The following is a 21515-nucleotide window of genomic DNA, read 5'->3' on the forward strand; positions in this document are numbered from 1 at the left end:
AATATTAATTCTCCTTCTTCTACTCAATTTGTAAAGCTTCTGATGGAAAGAATCACAGTGAATTCATTGAAAAACCTAGATTTGGTGAGAAAGATGTTGCTGATAAATTTGGGGATTTATTTGTGTTAAGGTAAAAACATTGAAGCTAGCTAGTCACTCTAGTAACAGAGCTTAATGTATTTATACACTCATTAAATTTCCAGTTTACTAGGGGAAAAAGATACTAACTAAAAGTCACACAAATGAATAACCTAGTTAGGATCTTTGAAAGAAAGGAATGTAGTTCTGTAAGGGTGTGTAACAATAAAGTCCCTCCTGAACAGGAAACTAGAGAAAAGGATGGTTTGGGAACAGAAGTTCCTGAGACATTGTGGTGGTATTTCTAGGGAACAAAGTTCAAGTTTTTGGAAAGCTTTTGGAAAGTATCAGGATGATGGTGAAAGTCAGAGGAAGCTCAAGGAAGAAACAGACACAAAGACACAGTTGTGCGTCAGAGACTAGTAAAGACATTTGTGTGGGTGATAGCTGGGGGATTTGGCTACATAGTCAGGTTCAAAGAAAGCAGATTGAGCCATAGCTGAAAAACCAGATCTGAGGGCCAGATCGAACATGATTATACTCTTTCAACTATGAAAATAGAAGAAAGAAAAAGGGGTAGAAGAAAGGAGAAAGAGAGATAGAAGAGAAGAAGGAGCCAAAGAGAGTGAACAGAACGCAGGCTAGCCCTCAGGGCTAAGGGTCACCTAGCAAGGGCAGAGAGTAGCCATAAAGAATAGAAGGTAAAGAAGGAGCCCGCTGACTGAAAGGCAAAACTCAGAAGAGGCAGATTAGTGCTTTCAATTTGTGACAGCTAAATGAGTAACATGAGCTTCTGCACCTGTAATTTACCTAATCGGCAGACAGTTTGTGCCCAGAGATTCCCAAACACTGTGGTAAAAATAGTTTTGCACTTAGACCAACAGAACATTTGAGTCACTTCAGAGGACCTGGGGGAGGGGCATAAACCAAGCGGAGGAAAAGGAAAGATATTAAAGGCGAATCCTCTGCAATCTTCAGTAAGTGGCCGTGAGAAGTTATGCATAGAAATGGGGTTGGACCTAGAGAAGGAAGAGCTTCGGTTTCCAGGCCCACCATGAAACACCCTTTTAAAAAGAGCACCAAGGAAATGAGTCTAGGTAGAACAAGCAAGGGAGGAACCAGCGAGGCTGCTCCTCAGATAGTTCAAGAAACACATTTTTGCTCTTTGCTCTCACTCTCGATTCCAAAAATCTGTGTTCAGTCATGTACTGAGCTGCAAAACAACACTTAAGGAGGCTGCTGTTCATTTCTTAAATCTTAGGCATAATTTACAGGGAAGGTGACAATGAATGCTTTTCTCCCCAAGAAGCATATTCCTCAGTGCAAAAAATGAAGGCTTGTTCATAATTCTGCACTTCCCTCCCCCTGCTTTTATTCAGATTTCTGAATTTAAGAGTAAAATTTGGGAACCATTCATTTTTTTTCCAGGTTAAGTATTCCTTCTGGTGAGGGGCCAACTGGCAAGGTTTGCTTAGGACTGAGCAGGTACCCAGGAGGCCAAATTTTCAGTGCTAAAACTGGGGAAACCCTGGACATGTCAGAATGAGTTAATCACTCTATTTCCCAGAAAAAGGCCATAGAAACTGGCATACGTCTATTAGTAAATAAGAACAATGTACAGAGTGCAAGATAGATACAGCATAGTTTTTTTAAAGAAATTACTGTAATTATACATATGGGGTTGGATGTTAGACAAAGTTCTGCTAGGCCCAGCTCTCATAGTTGCCAATCATTTGACATTGAACATGTTTTATGACTTTTCTAAGCTTTAATTAGTCTATAAAATGACAACACATTACTATATAACATTGCTTTAAAGATTTAAACAATGTCAATAAAATGTAATATACAGTGCCTAGCACAGGAAAAATATTCAATAAAAATTAGTATTATTTCAGCTATGATTGAAGAAAAAAAGTCATCCATCTCCTTGTCATCTCAATAAATTGAACCCTACGTTTTTGTTTTCTACTTGAACAAAATTTTACATAATATAATATCATGTAAATTTCAAGTTACATACTTTTAATTTAAATTTAAGTACAATATAACATTACATGTATATTGCCTTTTTCAATGAAAATATTACATGAACATTTTTATGATAATACATACAACTAATATTTTAAATGTCCAAAATTAATGGAATGGTTTTCCTATGATGTTTAAGCCTTTTAAAAATGAAAAGAATCATGATATTCAGATGACCCCAATTATAGCGGTGCTTGGTGTTACTAGCTTGCTAAGATAAACAAATGTCTCTAGTATAGTATGGTTAGCCAAGTATTTTGTTACTGCCCTCCAACTGGCTGGTTATGACACATTGCCCAAAATGTTTGGTGCTTTAATGCCTGTGTCAGAGTCTACCATGACAAATAGTCACCACTGTACAAACACATTTTTTCCATAAAGTTTCCCTACCAGTTTGGAAGAAAAAAGTTGTTTAATCAGATATACACACATATCTCACACTTTTTTTGAAAGTCAAGACATTTTTGTCTGTGGATAATACATGTTAGTTTTTAGGTTAGTGAGTGATAGAAGTTAAAAGTTATACTGTGTTTAAATTGCATATAATCTGGAACTTTTTAAAGTACAGGCATTACATGTTCAACATGTCACTGGTCATATAAAATTAATCATATTAAATTTTATTTTCCCTGATTTTTTTTATGATTTGGGCTAGGTGTTGTCATATTAGAAAAGACTAGCTGTGTAATTTTACAATATTAGTATGGCCTTTTCATTAAATCATTTAAATAGATTTTTTTTCACTTTCTTGTATTTCAGCATAATGCTATTGTGAGATTTAAACTGCTTCTTTTGTAGCAACATAATGTTCAAGACTTGGTACTTTCAAAGAAAAAAGAATAAAAAGTAGTAATATATATGTTTTTTATTTCGTAAAGTTGTAGCCATTATTCAACTCTGAAAAAAAAAAATAAGTTGCAGGCCCTTATATGTTGAAGTACTTTAAATAAATGATCTCATTACATCTTGACAATACTTTACCAAGTATATTATATAATTGATTTCATTTTAAAAATACAGAAAGCAAAGAAAAGTTAACCTATTTGCCCATGATCACATGCTATACACTTAAACCTGGTTCATGTGGCAGTGATTCATATAATTAAAGAGAAGCTTTTCTTCTGAATCTCCTTACAGTGATCAAAAGAATTGTCTTCCAGGAGCTACCTACCTTAGAGGAGTTTTGAGTGTTTATTTGGGAAACTTCAGGGTAACTTCTGTTTTTTTTGTTTGTTTGTTAGTTTTTCAGTCACATGTCCAAATGAGGCATGTTGGTAGCTGATGGCTGAGATTTGGACCTACGTATTTCCCCATTAGCAAATAATGACACAATGATACTTTCCATGTTCACTACTATGTACAGGCAGTCTGTCTCAGAGGTCACAAAATAGATGTTCATATGAAGATGCTCAAAACACATGGTCTGTTTCACTGTTTTAAAACACACAGTGAGAAGCAAAAGGAAAAAGATGGAATAATTTAGTGCACCATTATAGGACCATCATAAGTGAACTTGGGCTTGAAAGGGTTTTGTCTTTCTCAAAATGATGGGCACAGTTTGATCCAAGAATTACAACATAGGTTGAGGGTAGAATTCCTTTCTAAATTTGTTTCCAAGAAAATAGATGAACATTTTCCAAATACTAAGTTATGCAATGCTCTTGTGTCCTGTCTTTCTCTTTCCCCCATTTAGTGTGTTCCACTTACAGTAGTTACAAGGACTAGGATTGAAAATGACCAAGGGATCTCAGCAGGTAGAAGGTGTCTAGAACCAATACACAGATCCTCTGAACAGCTAGCCATATCTAATGCTCATTGATAGGAAAGCCTTTTCAGATTGGACATGACATGTTTTGAGGATATTATGAACACTTGAAATTATTGAGGTGTCTTAACTATTGAGAAGAATAAATGTAAATGTGGTTGATGGAGATAAAAGAGAAAAATAAAAACAAATACTGATCTTATCATTTCTACAAAGGAGCACATGGAAAAAGACATTCCAGGACCTTTTGGAAGAGCAATTTAATTTTTGTAGTCTACCATTATTTAGATTTGCTGAAATGAATTACACTTCAGTATAATTATTTTTGCTATATTTGGTTGATTAACATAATTTATATTGAAATTTAACTAATTATTTTATGTAAGCCATTTATTTATTTATTTATTTATTTATTTATTTATTTATTTATTTATTTTTGAGACGGAGTTTCGCTCTTGTTACCCAGGCTGGAGTGCAATGGCACGATCTCGGCTCACCGCAACCTCCGCCTCCTGGGTTCAGGCAATTCTCCTGCCTCAGCCTCCTGAGTAGCTGGGATTATAGGCACGCACCACCATGCCCAGCTAATTTTTTGTATTTTTAGTAGAGACGGGGTTTCACCATGTTGACCATGGTTGGTCTCGATCTCTCGACCTCGTGATCCACCCGCCAAAGTGCTGGGAATGTAAGCCATTTATAAAGAAAGCCTTTATTAAGAAATATCTTTCATATGATGTATTCCTAAGACAGAGATGGAATACACTTGAAATTTTCAATTTGTGTTAATTAAGCTTTTTTTAGTGAGATTTAATAATCAGAAATTTAAAAAACACATTTCTACTCATTTGTTAGTTGACAGAATAGAGAGAATTTAGTTTTAAATGGGATTACTACTGAAAGAGGCTGAAGCAAAACATCTTGGTTTGTTAACATATTTTAAACTCATTTAGCAATAAGTTAGCTTGGGCTTGAAAGGGTCTTTTTTTTCTCAAAATGATGGGCACAGTTTGGTCCAAGAATTACCACATAGGCTGAGGGTAAAATTCCTTTCTAAATTTGTTTCTGAGAAAATAGATGATCATATGCTGTTGGAGATCAACAAAATAAGGCGCTTACATGGCCCATAGTAAAGCATTCTGTTCTGTGAAACACTTTAATGTGAACTGTGACAAGCATGACTCCTATGATGGATATTTGGTGAGGTACGACGATCTTGTCATGCAAACAAGAGCTTATTAACATGGTTTCCTCAACTCCACTTCTCACATCCAAATCCTCTAGGAATTGACACCAACTGTCCATTTTGACACTTGTTCATTAATTTTCTTTCAATAGAACTATTCTCTGCACTCAGCTGTTGTAGCAATTTAAGATTTTACATACTTTTCTGATATGGCTCTTTGTTGGACATTCCTTCTGTGTTCAGAGGACCAAATAACACCAGAATTCTAATATATGTAAACAGAGTCCTTAGTTCAGTTTGCCACTTGTTCCATTACCCACTCTCAAAAAGGGAACTTTAGCTTGACCTCTGGAAAAGTGAAAAGAGCAAAATCAATTAGTTCTCTCTATCAAGACTTAATGGTCATGACAGCAATAAATCCTTGCCAGTGCCTCCTTTCCTGACCTGAATCTTTTCACACACCTGTCCTGAGTAAATCCAATAGATCTCTAGTTATAAACTGCTTACAGAAAATCTTTTTTTTCATTTAGCAGGCGTGTGTGCCCACCTGTGTGAGTACACTCATTTCACAGCCATGACTGAAGCACTAACAGATTGCAGGCAACAGATAATGATTATTGTATTCCTTTGTGAAATATGCTCGACTGCAAATTTTTATTCGTGATTGGAAATCACCCTTATTTTGAGGATTAAAGGGCATAAACTGAATAATATAAGGAATGGCCGCAGATGTGTCTGATATTTGTTTTGTAATAAAATAAAGTTGGACCATGCAGTGGTATGATTTTTCCATGGCACAGTATGCTCTTTTCTTGTGTGTCATTTTTTGTTTGGGGTTAGTGAGAATCATCACATCACAAAGAAAGAATGCAAGAATCAAGGGTTGCTTTGCCCTTTACCAATCTGTTGTGCTGTTCCTGGAAATGTTTATATTTGACGCTTGCCAAAAGGCAGCAATTGTTTTGTGGTTACTATGCTTAAAAATGATATAAGTGTAATAAGTGATGCTTGATTGTTTCTATATCCTTTTACTGCTTTGTTCCGATTCATTAATGTGCTTTAGTCTTTTAGATTTTTAATTATGTTATGATGCAACAGCACTAAGAACATATGCTGCCTTTTTGAAAGAACTAAGTTGTTTCCAGATATTCATTCTTTAATCTTAAGTATATGATTCTAGAATATCTAGACTTTTATGTTCCCAAACTTTATTTTTATTTCTTTGAGGATTTGGTATTCTAAATAGTTTCCTAAATCTCTAATAGCAGAAATTTTTCTTTAATCTTATCCATGTCAATTCACCAAAAAGCTTATTTTTTCCCTACTTTGAAGAAAATCCCAGACTTCTCAATGGAATAAGTTATCTTTTGAAGATCAAAGTGATGATTAAAATCAGCTTTTGGATATATGATAATACTGTAATATTGTTTTTGGTGGTGATAAGTTACTTAAAGAGTTTTATACGTACATCATCATAGCAGTAACCTCAGCCACAGGGAAAAAATGAAGCACAATCTTACAAAATCTTATAAGATTAGCATGAAATTTTTCTGAGGGTGCAATAATTTAGATCTACCTTCATAAGTGCACAGCAAGACCTTTATAAGGCTCTGAGACTCTGGGACTTTAAACAGTCTCTTAAAGACAAATAATAGAGAAAGAAACAGAATGAGAGTGATAAGGAGGAGGAAGAGGGAGAGTGTGTGCGAGAGAGGGAAAAGCTGTAAGGGGGAAAGTGGGATTGTGAAGCCCTTCTGAGTTCAGAATTGACCATTAGACTTCTATCAAAATCAACTCTTTAAGAAAAAAATCACAGGGTTTTGAAAATCAGTGCTTACTCTGGAATTATTTAAAATGCTTAATATATTGGGTTGACACAGAAGGCTTTAGGGTAAACTACATCTCCTTTTTAGTAACTTGCTTCCTTGGGAATAAAATTTGGTGGACAAAGTGCATAAGTCACAAAAAGCTTGGAAGTTCCTGATGTTGTTTCCTAAGTTCTTCTACTTCAAACTTCAGTCTGTAAGAAAATATTCATAAGGAGACTATTTGTGGAGTGTAGATCATGAAAGTGTATTCACTTTTCATAGCTTGTACTGATTGTAGTATCTGATTCTATGCTTACATCTATCCTAAAATTTATCACATTGCCTTATTGTTCATACCACTCATTACATAGGGCAGGAAATATGCAATAATCAATACAGATGACAGAAGACTATCTGTTTTAAGATAGATACTATGTAATTTTTGTGAGTGAATGAATAACAGTGATAATAAATGTCAAAACCTTTTATCATCTATGAGAAGGTTATTATTATTACTGTCTTTTGAGATGGAGTTTCACTCTTGTCACCCAGGCTGGAGTGCAATGGTGCTATCTCAGCTCACCACAACCTCTACCTCCCGGGTTCAAGTGATTCTCCTGCCTCAGCCTCCTGAGTAGCTAGGATTACAGGCACATGCCACCACACCAGACTATTTTTTTGTATTTTTAGTAGAGACAGGGTTTCTCCATGTTGGTCAGGCTGGTCTTTAACTCCTGACCTCATGTGATCCAACCACCTTGGCCTCCTAAAGTGCTGGTATTACAGGCATGAGCCATCCCACCAGGCCTGAGAATGTTTTGAAATGGCATTTTTCTTATTAGAATTTAAAATTTTTATTTGTATTTGATATTTGCTTAAATTTTATGGTGTTTTGCTCAAAAGGTGCATATTTAAATCAGTGCAAGACATAATGCTCATTTACTCTATTTGAAAGTAGTTCTGCCAAAACTTTTTTTGGGCAGAAGTTCCTGAAACCTTTATGGGACCAAAAGTTCTCTACTCAAAATACACTTTGTAACAACACTTTTTTTTCCTGCAGCTAAAATAGCTAAGCTTTAGACACAAGTCTAGCTGTCACAACCAAATTATAGTACACCAATCAGACCTTCATGCTATTGTTCTATAGTGAGTATAATTATTTATTGACTGTGTGTTTTAACAGCAGTGGTGGGCTACTTGTTCCTAGTCACCTCGCTCCTGCATACCTGGCCATCTTTGATGTCCTTGGTCTCTGTGTCAATGAGTCATTGTTTCATCTAGCTGGCCTCATAAGTGTGAGGATCTCAAGACATGTGGTTACTTTACCTTTGCTCACTCTACAAAAGAGTCATCAGAAGCTAATCTGTGTTGCTACCTTGTCACCTCCCAAACCTTGCTGATTCAGAGTTTGATGGGTACCTGAAGATAGTCAGAGCAGTATGGAACCCCACATGGAAAACTAATCCTTATCTCATCTTTTTGTATCCTTCACTATTCTTCTTTACAAAGCTTTTGATTTGTAGTAATACAAATATTTTAGTTTACCTTAAAATAATTTTGTCGAATACTTTGTAAGAAGCCTGTGAAATGATCACCTTAGACTATATGGTGCAATTGACATAATCAGGACTCAGGCTTTCGTAAGTCATAATCCTGTGATCAATTGTATCAGAATCCCTGAAGAAACTTGTTCAAATTTGAATTCCAGAGATCCACGGCAGCCCAACTGAACCAGAATATTTCTGTAGATGCTCATAGAAATTTTGATGAGATTAAATGTGTCCAGTCTAATGGTTCTTAAACCTGGCTGCACAATAGAATCACCTGGGAAACGGAAAATGATTAAAATGTACAGACACAGCTGAGAACTTTTGGCCTAGCACAATGCCCAACACCTATTTTATGTTCAATGATTGATAAATGCACTCAAGTTAGATAAAAGAAAAGCCAGCCAGTGATTAAAAACCCATCTCTAATTCTAATATATGACATGAAAGACATGAAAGGAAGATTAATAAAATTTCCAATCTAAAATTATTTTTATTTCAAACGGGAATGAACCTTGGCTATTAGTAAGGATAAATTTCTCTCAAATACACAGTTAAATGATTTTACATTAGTAGAAATAAGTATCATTTAAATTATAAATCACTTTGTCCACTCTATGTAATACAACTCCTTTTCTTACATGAAGTTCTACTTTAAAACATGGGTTCTAGCATACAATGTCAAGAAGAAATAAAACTACAATTCAATTAATGTAAAGTCCAAATTCTCATACAGTGATAGAGATGATAAACATCGGTCTATATAAGTACTAACTGTGAGCCAATTATTATTTAAAATTCTTTAGGTGTTTTAATTCTGTCCACAGTATCCCTAGGAGAGTTAATATCAGCCCCAAATCTTCATATTGTACATTTGAAGTGAAAGCAAACATACAGAAAAGAAATGCTAGGATAGGTCATTTGGCCTCACATATTGTTGTTTTATAAATAATTCTTTATTGGAATTAAATTTGCATAAACATATCTCAAATTATAATTGTATTTGCTTTAGAAGTTAACATAATGACCTTTTCTTGGTGTATTACCACCTACCTTGACATATTAAAGTATAAAGTATTCTATATCACTGTAATGTCTACTGCTAGATTACATAGCATATTGTTTAAAAATCAGGCTGGGCACCATCGCTCACGCCTGTAACCCCAGCACTTTGGGAGACTGAAGCAGACAGATCACGAGGTCAAGAGATCGAGACCATTTTGGCTATCATGGTGAAACCCCGTCTCTACTAAAAATACAAAAATTAGCTGGGCACGGCGGCGGGCGCCTGTAGTCTCAGCTACTTGCGGGCTGAGGCAGGAGAATGGTTTGAACTCAGGGGGCAGAGGTTGCAGTGAGCCGAGATCGCGCCACTGCATTCCAGCCTGGTGACAGAGAGAGATTGTTTCTCAAATTAAAAAAAGGAAAGAGAGAGAGAGAGAAGAAAGAGAGAGAAAGAAAGAAAAAGAAAGAAAGAAAAGAAAGAAAGAAAGAAAGAAAGAAAGAAAGAAAGAAAGAAAGAAAGAAAGAAAGAAAGAAAGAAAAGAAAAGAAAAGAAAGAAAGAAAGAAAGAAAAGAAAGAAAAGAAAAGAAAAAAGAAAGAAAAGAAAAGAGAAAGAAAAGAAAGAAAGGGGAAAAAAAATCAAGTAATAAGGTCCTGTTTGGTGGAGTTAGATTGTAGTCAGTATGTATACAGTTCATTAAAGTAAGTATGTAACATATTTCTTCATAGTTTACCGTAACAAATGAAGTGTATTATTTCAAAAAAATTGAGGAAATTGAAAAAAATGAGACTAATGAAACATGATTTTTAAAATAATAATTCATTTTCTTAGAAAAGAGCCCATATTCATGAAAAACTCACCAAAAAAAGCCTTTTATTTCAACTGATTTAATAATTTAGCCAATTTTTGAAAGTATTCACTTATTAAATATTTTTTATAAATTTCATTTAATTCAAGCCCAAGCCTTAAAAGCAAAATGGTCATAATCTAACCAATGCCATAAATTCCCCAATTATCTCAGTTAGGTATCTTCATGAAATCTTTCATTTCTGTTAGTGACCATGACCAGAAAGAAAAGGATTGAAAACATTACTCCAAATTGTAAAATAGCTACTCTTTGGTACTAGAATTTAATGTGATATAATTTCATTTTCCTTTTTAGATTTTTCTGTCATTTGTACAAATTGTATAATAATTTTGTATTTTGTAATGATAAAATAAAATAAATATTTAAGAAAATAAAATACAAGTAGGAGTTTAGGTACAAGTAGAAGAAGTGCATCTGGTAAATAAGACAGAATCTTAGTTTCTAGGACCGGGAAACAAGGCCTGCAGTACATTTACAGCAAGATTTTCTTGATGCTGATCTAAGAGTACTGAAGGAATATAATATTCTCCTGGATAAGGACTAAATTCTTTCCGGAGTGAGGCTGAGCTTTATGGTTAGATTGAGTTGCTTCTAAAATATAGAGATGAGGATATTGGAACAGGAAACCAAGTAGCTTGCTCTCAATAATAAGCTTCAATTACCTGGGAAATTCAGTTTTACAAATAAGGACTGTTAAAAGATAAACTGAGACACAATACAAATTTTAGAGTTTATTTGAACAATCAATGATGCATAAATTGGGGAAATACCAAATTGAAGGACGTCTTGAGCTCTACCAAAGAAATGCAAGTGGAAGGCTTTTATAGCATGAATGTGGAAACAAGAAATTGAAAATAGAGTGGTTACACTTACACAGTTGTCATATTTGGTCTATTCCATTGCTAGCAGCTTTTGACTTGTTGAACTTATTTTTTTTTAATGATTCTGGCATTTACAATAAATGCCCCAACTTGTTTTCCTTATATTTGTAGTCTAAGCAAAGTTAAGGTTACTTTCAATGCTAACTGGGTTTGTCTGCTTAGAAATTTTTCAGACCTGGTCTTCATTTTAGTTTAAGAAGTCCTTCCTAATTATAACAGATTATATTATAGGCTATTTTTGTTAAATTTGTTGTACCAGGAAGTAAGGTTACTTAAAGTAGTCCATTGTCCTAAAATTCAGGTTTAGTTTCTCTATACACATCTTTGAATTCTTATAAATTGTGGAGAAAATGTAAATGTCTAAACATTAGTGTTGGAGGATTCATCGAATATTAAACATTGATGAGCTATTATCCTGAGAAGGGTGAAATTATTTATGGACTTTAAAGGGAAACAAGGCCTTGGAACATATTAAGATTTATTTTCTCCATAATCCATTTTGGTTTCTGGTGATGAGGTTATATCTTACCTGATTCCATTGTTTTCCTTACCTGCCATCATTTTTCCATTGGTGGGTGATATTTCCTTGCTATTGAAATCTTATAACACAGATTGTGTTAGAAAAACCTGTATGTTTCATTGAGGTCTTTGTTGCTTCTCATCTCAATAACATACTTTTAACTTGTTTAGATAATAAACTATTTTAATATATTAAAGGGCAGTTTTCCTTTCGTCGTTTTAATCTTCAGAATTTTGAAACCTATTTCTCAGTTATTCATTCTTCTAGATGAACTTAACAAGTTTTTTTTTTCCAAATTTGGAGCAATTAAATGCTATTAAGATTTTTAAATTAGCACATTAAACCTATGAAGTAATTGGAGAAGAATGATGTTCTTTATAATAGGTCTCTCTTACTTAAAATAATCATATTTTTCATTTCCCTATTTTATAGTTTTCTTCAGAAAGGCACTATAAGTTTACCCTCTCAATATTTTATAATAGTTTGGACATTGTCAGTGAACTAATTTTTCCCATTATATCTTTCAATCATGTTAATTGGTTGCTTATGGTTTTTGTATATTTATTTTGCAGTCACCTGAATTAAAGAATTTCTTATTGCTTATATATTTTTTCAGTTTATTTATCTGTATCTTCTAGGTATGCATATAATGGCAATTTTGACTTCTGTTATTTTTGTTTACTTTATTACTGCTTTGGTTAGATTAGTGGTAACACATTTTTGGTATTGATTTTGATGATTCTCTACCTCTAAAATCTCTTTAGCAGCTTAAATTACTTAAAACATTAAAAAAATGCATTCACGTACTCACTCATTGAGTTACCATTTATTTAGTACTCTAAGGCACTGCAAAGGGTATTTGTGTGTGTGTGTGTGTGTGTGTGTGTGTGTGTGTGTGTGTGTGTGTGTATTTATCTCTATATTCATAATCAGGATATGAGGGGCCATTGCAACCCATCTGGGTCTCTACTTTGCATATCCCTGAGAAAGTGAGCCACCACTGAGTCTAGATGGTAAGTAGAATCTTGCTCCCTGCTGACCCGCTTCCCTGCCACTTGGACCTGCATGGTGCCAGTTCCTGGATTCTCTTTTGCCTTGCTTCACCTGCCTGTTATGATATGCTACCTCTTGCTAGTCTACTCTCATGTGTCCTAGTTGGGTTCACCACCTGTTGTTCGTTACTGTACTCTCTGGACCTGATGTCTGCCTCCATGAATGTGCACATTGGCAGCTGAGTCCTGATCTGCCTCTCCATCTCTACCACCTGTTTCAGCCCTGTGGAATATCTTGTTCCAGCTTTCTTCTGGAACTGCCTTACCTACCTTTGTAGTCTAATTAGTTTTGATGAGATCTTTTAAAAAATACACGTCAAACCCATTTCTGTCTCCTTAAACAGTAAATTAATCGAAAGAGAAAAAAAGATGTTTTCTTAAAGATGCAGAGGCTGGTGTTGCAATATTTATTTTTGTTATATCCAGTGGCTATTGAAATGTGTTGGATTTCAATAAATGGTCCCAAATTTTTAGGCTTTGAAGGTATATGTGTTGTTTATAAGAAGGGGTGTGCATGTGTGTGTGTGTGTGTGTGTCCACACATGCACAAAATAAGTATATCAGCCATCAATTTTGCTATTTCTGGATTGCCGTGACCTGGAAAAACAAGTTTGTTGAAATATCTATAAGAAAAGACTGTTGATAAACTACTTTTTAATAAGTTGTCCAATTATACAGAATTCCTTTTTGTCAGCTTCAGTTATTTAAAGGTTCTTTGCACACTATCAATTTCTTGGTTACCTTCTGGATAACTGATAATCCTGAACAAATGATACATTAATCACTGTAAGCCAGTTTTCCCTGCTATTTCGCCTTCATTTATCTTTGATCCAGAGGTGTTTGTTTGTTTCCTGACTGCAAGGATATTTTAGCATGTGTGAATTGGTAGGAAAATACACTGTCACACAGACAACATTATTTTACTTCTGCCCAGGCAAATTTTCTTTTTTTTTTAATATTTCTTTATTATTTTCTCTCTCTGTGTGTGTGTGTGTGTGTGTGTGTGTGTGTGTGTGTGTGTGTATTATTGCATTTTAGGTTTGGGGGTACATGTGAAGAACATAGGTACACACATGGCAGTGTGATTTGTTGCCTTCCTCCCCTTCACCTGTATCTGGCATTTCTCCCCTTGCTATCTCTCCCCAACTCCCCACCCCCCAATTAAACATATTTGTTTGAGTTTCTATCATGTGTAAGATGTTATCTAAGCGTTACATGGATAAAATTATAAGAAACCTAGTTCTTGTTTACAAATAGTTGACAATCTAGTAAATGGAGAATGCCAGTGGTTAAGAACCTGCAAAAACGGCTTCAGAGAGGCTCTAAGAAAGGTATTAGTTATTGAGGGAAATGTAGGAGCCAAAGCATGGTATTTGAGAATGTGTAGGATGTGTTTTAGTAAGCAACGAATATTCTAATTTGGTCTAGTTCTAGAAACAAAAGAATACTGTGGAAAGGTATTTGTAAAACATGAATTTAATTCAAAAGCCAGCGAAGGGCTACCGAACAGGTCAGTGAAATGATCATTGCTGAGATTTAGATTTAAATCTCCGAGTTTCAGAGCTTGAGATTTAAATCTGGCGACAAAGTGCAGAGTCAGAGCAAACCAACCACACAATTTGGTTTGGACCAAATGTATATTGGAGGAGGTAGTGAATCAGAGAAAGAATATAGTGCTAGATACCCAAATACAAAGGCTGCCACTACCACTGACTATGTGACATGAGTAACTGAATTTGCATAAAACAGCTATTATAGATACTATCCAGAAGCTTTTGTTCTTGAGCGAGGGCATAGAGTTAATGTGTATGCACGACATCCAAGTAGGTAAGATCAGAGATATTATCATATATCTAGTGGCTTCCTAGGCTCTTTCATTTAGTGAATGTATAATCTAGAGCAGTTTAACCTCTTTTTGCTTTGGTTTCCCTATCTGTAAAAGCCATATAGTAGCACCTACTTTCAAGAATTGTCATGAATTTAATGAATTAATATTTGTAAAGTCCTTAGAAGAGTGTCTGGCACATGGTAATGATTCAATAAAGAAGGTTATTATTAATTATAGTAAATAAAATAAAAAGTAAAATCAATTTTATGTGTGTCACAATTATTCATATCATAATTTTAAACATAATCTTTAACCCATAAGTAAATGAAACTTCTGATTTAATAGTCCAGGGAGTCAGTGCTCATCCTGTTACCATTCATCAACTTTCTGAATGTAGTACACTCAGATTGATGAAACTAACTCTGTGTTCCAGTGGCAGAGTCCAGCAAGTGAATTCATCATATCTTTCATAGCAGTTCACGAGGTTATAAACATTAAGTAAATAGGAGCATAATAAATTCTTTGGAAAGAACTTGGAGCAAGTCAAGTTTTATTTTTAATGTTTAAAAGACTGATTGCTACTGCTTTGGGTGTGGAGTAATCAAATAAGAGAAGTAAATATTTTTCTCGGTATTGTACTTATTCATACAGGAGAGCTTGGATTATTATTATTGTGAAAATAACCCGTAAACACTTTATGTCATTTATTTTAATACATTATTAAAGTTTAAAGTTTACCTGTGATTTTTAATTATAAAATTCATCAAACAAAAAAACTCTAAAGCATAATATATATATATTTTTTACTTATTATTTAATTTTAGCAAATCTGACAATGTTGACAGAAAGGCTTCAGATTTTAAAACAAGTTACAAATGCATTGGAAGCCCTTGTGTATCCCAATCTGATTCCCTCACAATCTATCTCCATACCTGCATTCCTCCCTTGCCAGGGGAAACCATGATTCTGATGTGAATTTTTTTTCTTTTTTTTTCTCTTTCGGCAAGAATCGCAATTAGATTCTGACGTGAATTTTTTATAGCTTCATTAATTCCCGTGATTTTATATCTGTACTAAAATGGATGCATTTACAAAAAAAGTACCACCTATTGTCTTTTTAAAACATTATACAAATGGCATATAAATATTTCAAGACTATTTTTTCATTATCCTTCTGTTTAGTAAATTGTATTGGTTTATAATGTACATGAAATACAACGCAATCATTGTGTGTATACAAGTGTAGGCATTTTACACATGAATATGCCTGTATGAATAGCACTCCATTCAAGATAGAGAGCACTTCCACCATTCTCAAAATGTTCCCTTTGGTCTACCAAGTCAATTCCCCACATATACCATACTCCAAGTAGTCATCATTTGTTCAATTTCTACCACTATGGATTAGTTTGAACTATTCCAGAACTTCATAGAATGGATTCTTACAGTAGGTACTCTCTTGTGTCTGTCTTCTTTCTCTTAGCATATGTTTTTTGTGAATTCTCCCTGCTCTTGTATTAGCAGTTCACTCCTATTTTATTGCCAACTTGTATTTCATTGTTCAAATAGACCACAACTTGTTTATCCACTCCTGGTGATGGTCATCTGGACCCTTATTTTTGTCTGTTATGAATAAAGCTGCTAAGAACATGAACACAACTTCTTTTCTGAAAGTGTATTTTAATTTCTCTTAGGTACATGATTAGGAATGGTACTGTTGGGTAGTATGGCAATAATGGTAATATGTTTAACTTTATGATAGACTGCCAAACTGTTTTCCACAGTGATTATATCATTTTATACTTCCAGTTCTAGCTGCTCCAAATCCTTACCAATGACTTGATATTTTGGTAATTTTAACTTTAATCATCCCACTGTGTGTGTAGTAGTATCTCATGATTTTAATTTGCATTTCCTTGATAACTAATGGTATTGAACATCTTTTGTATTGGTACTAAATATCCTTTGACATATTGGCTATCTGTGTGTGTGTGTGTGTGTGTGTGTGTGTGTGTGTGTGTGTGTGTTATACTTTGTAAATATACATATATTCCAGAGATAAGTACCAGGACTTGTATCCTATTACATGTATTGTGAATATTATCTCCTATTCTTCCAGCCTGTGGCTTGACTTTTCATTTTCCTTTTTCTTTTGTTTTTTTTTTTTTTTTTTGAAACAGAGTCTCACTCTGTTGCTCAGGCTAGAGTGCAATGGCATGATCACAGCTCACTGCAGCCTTGATTTCTTGGGCTCAAGAAGCAATCCTCCCATCTCAGCCTATCCAGTAGCTGGGACCATAGGCATGTGTCACCACAACTGGCAGTTTCTAAATTTTTTGTAGAGGGGGTTTTCCTGTGTTGCCCACACTGGTTTTGAATTTCTGGGCTCTAGTGACCCTTGCACCTTGGCCTCCCAAAGTACTTGAATTATAGGCATGAGACATCATGCCTGGCCTTATTTTCTTAATAGTGTCTTTTGAAGAACAAGAAGTTATACGTTGATGAAGGACAATTTATCAAGTTTTACCTTGATGTTTTATTTTGGTTTATATTCCAAGAAACCTTTGCTTATTGAAAGTTCATGAAGAATTTTTCTTACTTTTATCCCCATAAGCTTTATAGTTTTAGCCTTTACATTTAGGTCTGAGATCCATTTCAATTTAATCTTTGTGCATATTATATGGTATAAAGGTGAAGATTCATGATTTTTCATATAGACATCTAGTTGTTCCAATACTATTTTTGGAAAGACTATTATGTTCCCTGTTGAATTACCTTATCATCTTTGTTGAAAACCAATTTGCGATCTGTGTGCAAGTTTTTTTTTTGGACCTTTTTTTCTGTAAATGAATCTATAGATCTATAGTGTAAATCTTTCATCTGTGTTCTATTTTAAATTGCTGAATCACTCTAGTCTTTTGCATCATCTCCATATAAACTATAAAACTAGTTCATCAATTTCTTTAAAAAAGCCCTATGGACTTTTTATTGATGTTTCACTGAATCTATAAATAAATATGAAGAGAGTTAGCATCATAACAATATTGAGTTTTGAATTTATGAAAATGAATTTTCTAGAAATTTATTTGAATCTTAATTCCTGTCATGAATATTTAGTGGCTTTTAAGTATATCAATCTTGCACATATTTTGTTACATTTATCCTAAGCATTTTATGTTTGTGGATGCTATTTTTAAAATTTAATTTAGTTTTAAATTTTGGGGTATCTGTGCAGGAAATTCATGTTTGTTAAATAGGCCTGTGCCATGGTGGTTTGGTACACCTATCAATCTATCACCTAGGTATTAAGCCTCTCATCATTAGCTATTCATCCTGATGTTCTCCCTCTTCCCTGGATGTTATTGTTAACGGTATTTTTAACTACAATATTCCAGTTGTTCATTACTAGTGCGTAGAAATAGATTTTTGTATCTTGACCTTATATTCCATGACTTTTTTTGTAGTTACTCATTATATCTAGTAGCTTTTTTTGGTAGATTTTTAAAGATTTTTCTCATAAATGATGTATTTTTCTCCACTCACATCAAGTTTTATTTCTTCCTTTACAAAATATATTCCATTTATTTCTTTTTCTTGGCTTATCATAGTGGCTAGAAACACCAGGAGAATGTTAAATAAAAGTTGTGAGAGCAGGCATCCTTGCCTTTTTCTTGATGTTAGGGTGAAAGCCTTCAATATTTCACCACTGAGTATAATATTAGCTCCAGCTTTTTTGTAATTGCTTTTAGTCAGTTTGAGGAAGTGCTTTAGCACTTTGAATATGTCATTCTGTTAGTTGGTTTGCACTGTTTCTATATAGTAGCCAGAATGTATTCTTTTCTTTCATCCCCAGAACAAGTATCTCTTTACCTTGATTACCCAAGTAAGTGCTTATGATATGCCTTGGTATAGTTGTGTGTGTGTGGTGTGTGTGTGTGTGCATGCACGCACACACATGCATGCTTATGCAGAAATTATTGTGGGTACAGAATTGACAGTAATGATAGTGTGTATGCATGCTTGTGCATTAATCTGCCTAGATTTTTTTAGAGATTCTTTAATCTATAGATTTATATTTTTCAAAAATTAATATTTGGACATTATTTCTTCAAAAATTTTTTCTGCCCTCCTTTAATTCTGATCACACTTATGATAAAACTCTGTGAATTGATCTCAGAAGTCACTGAGAATCTTTGTTGTTTTTTCAGCCTGCTTTGTCTCTGTGCTTCAGTTTAGATAATTTCTATTGACTGATCTTTGAGTTTACTGATTTTTTTTTCTTCTTTAGTGTCTAATTTGCTCTTAATTGCATCCAGTAGCATTCTGACATCAGTTATTATGGGTTTTACTTTTAGAAGTTTATTTTAATTGTTTGTAGTTTCCAGTAATATTTATATTTGTTTCTCATATTAAATATTTTAATAGCTATATTAAAAGTTCTTGTCTTCCAGTTCTATCCCTTTTTATTTACATGCGTGTTTCTAATAATAGATTCTTCTCCTGGTTACAGGTTGCTTTTTCCTGCCCAGTAATTTGTAACTGAATGCCGAATATTGTGAATGTTACATTGTTAAACCAATGTACTTGGTTTAATTTTAAAAGGACTGGGTTTTTTTATTATAATATAGTATAATTTGATATTTCAAATCCTTTTTAAAAGTTTTGTTGTGGAAGTCTTGTTTACTGAAGCCTCTGTAGGGTTTCTGTTGAATTCCTAGGTGTTGTTCTCTACTCACATTTCATTTAAGAATTTTCTGAAGTTTTGAATTTAGAAATTGATTCAACCAATTTAGAAATTGATTGAATTGATAGTTTTATAGTATAGTCTTGACCCCTATTGATGTAGTCTATTTCTCTATTTAAAAATGTGTTTTTTATCTTTCAATTCCATATTTTCTCCTGCCATTGGATAACTCACACATAATGTTGTCACAAATGAGCTCTGTTGTACTTTTTCCAGCTTCTCAAGTAAATGCTTAACATGTTTATATTTGAGGATATATATTTTAGGTATCTAAGCTTCCCTTTATGTACTACTTTAGCAGAATCTCCAAAAATATTATAAAAGGTGCTTTGATGTCATTTGGTTCTGTTATGTAATTTTCATTGAGATTCTTCATATTAATCTGTGTGATATTTAGATATATATTAATTTAGTTTCAAATATAGGAGCTTAAAATTATTTTTATTATTAATGTTTTACTTAATTGTCTTGTAGTCAGATAAATGGCTATGTATGATACTGAGTCTGAAATTATTTTCAACTTTCTTTGTGACACAGGAAGTAGTCCTTTGCAACTGATCCATGAGAACTTCAAAAGAATATGTGTCTTTTTTATAGGGTATAGGAACTTTTCTCACTAGAGAAATTCTAGTTCACATGTGTAGGTTTTCTAATTCATTTATTTTCATTTTATTAATTTATCTTCTTGACCTACAACTTTTGTTATTTTAGAAGTATATTTAATTTGTAATAAATACATTTAATTTATTTGGTATATAGTTCAGTATTTTGAGGCTGTATTAATCATCTATTCAATCATTTATTTTTACCTAAAACTGTAACTATCTTTTTTTTTTAGCAAGTGATATATGGGTTTGAAATGAAAATATAGAAAAATAAACAAAATTTTACTTCATTTAAATTTCAAAGTGTTATACTTTTTTAAAAATTATTTTTACTTGAAAACAACTTTATTTGAATATAATAAAGATGAAATTTTAGAAAAATGTAGTTGAAAACAACTTTATTTGAATATTATAAAGATGAAATTTTAGAAAAATGTAGTTTATATAATAAGGAATAAGGTTAGAAATGCCTCAAAATCAATAATCATGCTTACTTTATTTTCCGTTTTTAAAGTTAAAAGAAAAATGTTAAATGTGAAATTCCACTAACTACTAAGGAATAATTCCCTCTATCACCATTAGGCTAATTTGAAGCTAATCATTACGGTAATAATTCTGTTTTATATATATATATATATATATATATATATAGAGAGAGAGAGAGAGAGAGAGAGAGAGAGAGAGAGAGAGAGAAACATATATAGAAAACAGAATCAATAGGTTATAGTTTTGGCATATTTGAATTCTTACAGAAAAAAATTATAACTACTACCATTACTGATACAGGAGTTAGAAATTATTTAGGCAGATAGGGAGGATAAAGGAGTCCTCGGCAAGGCTTCCCTTTTAATAAAAAGCAGCCCCCAAATTATTACTTTTCTAACAAAAGCAGCCTTAAAAATAATGCTGCAGACATAGATCAGCAGGTTGGAAGCTTGCACAGGTGAATTTCAGCATTTGTTCCGATAGGTGAAGTCTACCTGGGGGCCAGGCATGTTCAACAGGGAGGCTCCATCTTCCCTTTTCTTTGTAACCACATTTGCAGAAAAGAAGCAGGCAACATGATGCCAGCCAGTTAGAGAAACATCTGCATAATAAAAGATTAGAGTAGGGGTGGCCAGATTTTTATGTATTATGCAAATGGCACACCTGGTCCAACCAATCTTTTGTGCCTTGTGTAAATCAAACACCACCTCCTCAAGCTAATCTATAAAACCTCCTGCACTTCACCATAAAAGTGGCAACCCATTTTCTATCGGACCCGTCTCTGTAGCAACAAAGATTTTCTCTTTCTTTCACCTATCAAACTTCTGCCCTTAACCTCATCCTGGTGGGACAGCATCCTTGATTTCCTTGGTGTGAGACAACAGACCTTGGGTATTACTTCAGACAAATGACAGCGCTTCATTATCATGTATATTACAATCTAAACCTCATAGTGTTTACTCTGAACTAAAACTGCTCTACAAACATGTGAGGTACTTATTATAACTATCTCCATATTAGGAATGAGGAAATTGAGGTACAAACTGGTTATTGCTTTTTGCCTCAAACCACAGAATTAGTAAATACAGATGGGATACCCATCCAATCTGGCTACA

At 33.7% G+C, this 21515-nt stretch overlaps 1 long non-coding RNA gene across 3 annotated transcripts in view; it reads left to right on the forward strand.

Moving 5' to 3' along the window:
- The window catches only part of LOC141585100 (uncharacterized), a 59738-nt gene that overhangs the window by 3424 nt on the left and 34799 nt on the right, over positions 1–21515 (forward strand). For all 3 annotated transcript variants that reach the window (XR_012518407.1, XR_012518406.1, XR_012518408.1), the window contains exon 2: positions 18419–18448. This is a non-coding gene — a long non-coding RNA (uncharacterized LOC141585100). The remainder of the gene's footprint in view (positions 1–18418; positions 18449–21515) is intronic.

The sequence above is a fragment of the Saimiri boliviensis genome, chromosome 7, assembly GCF_048565385.1.
Source record: "Saimiri boliviensis isolate mSaiBol1 chromosome 7, mSaiBol1.pri, whole genome shotgun sequence".
Taxonomy (NCBI): domain Eukaryota; kingdom Metazoa; phylum Chordata; class Mammalia; order Primates; family Cebidae; genus Saimiri; species Saimiri boliviensis.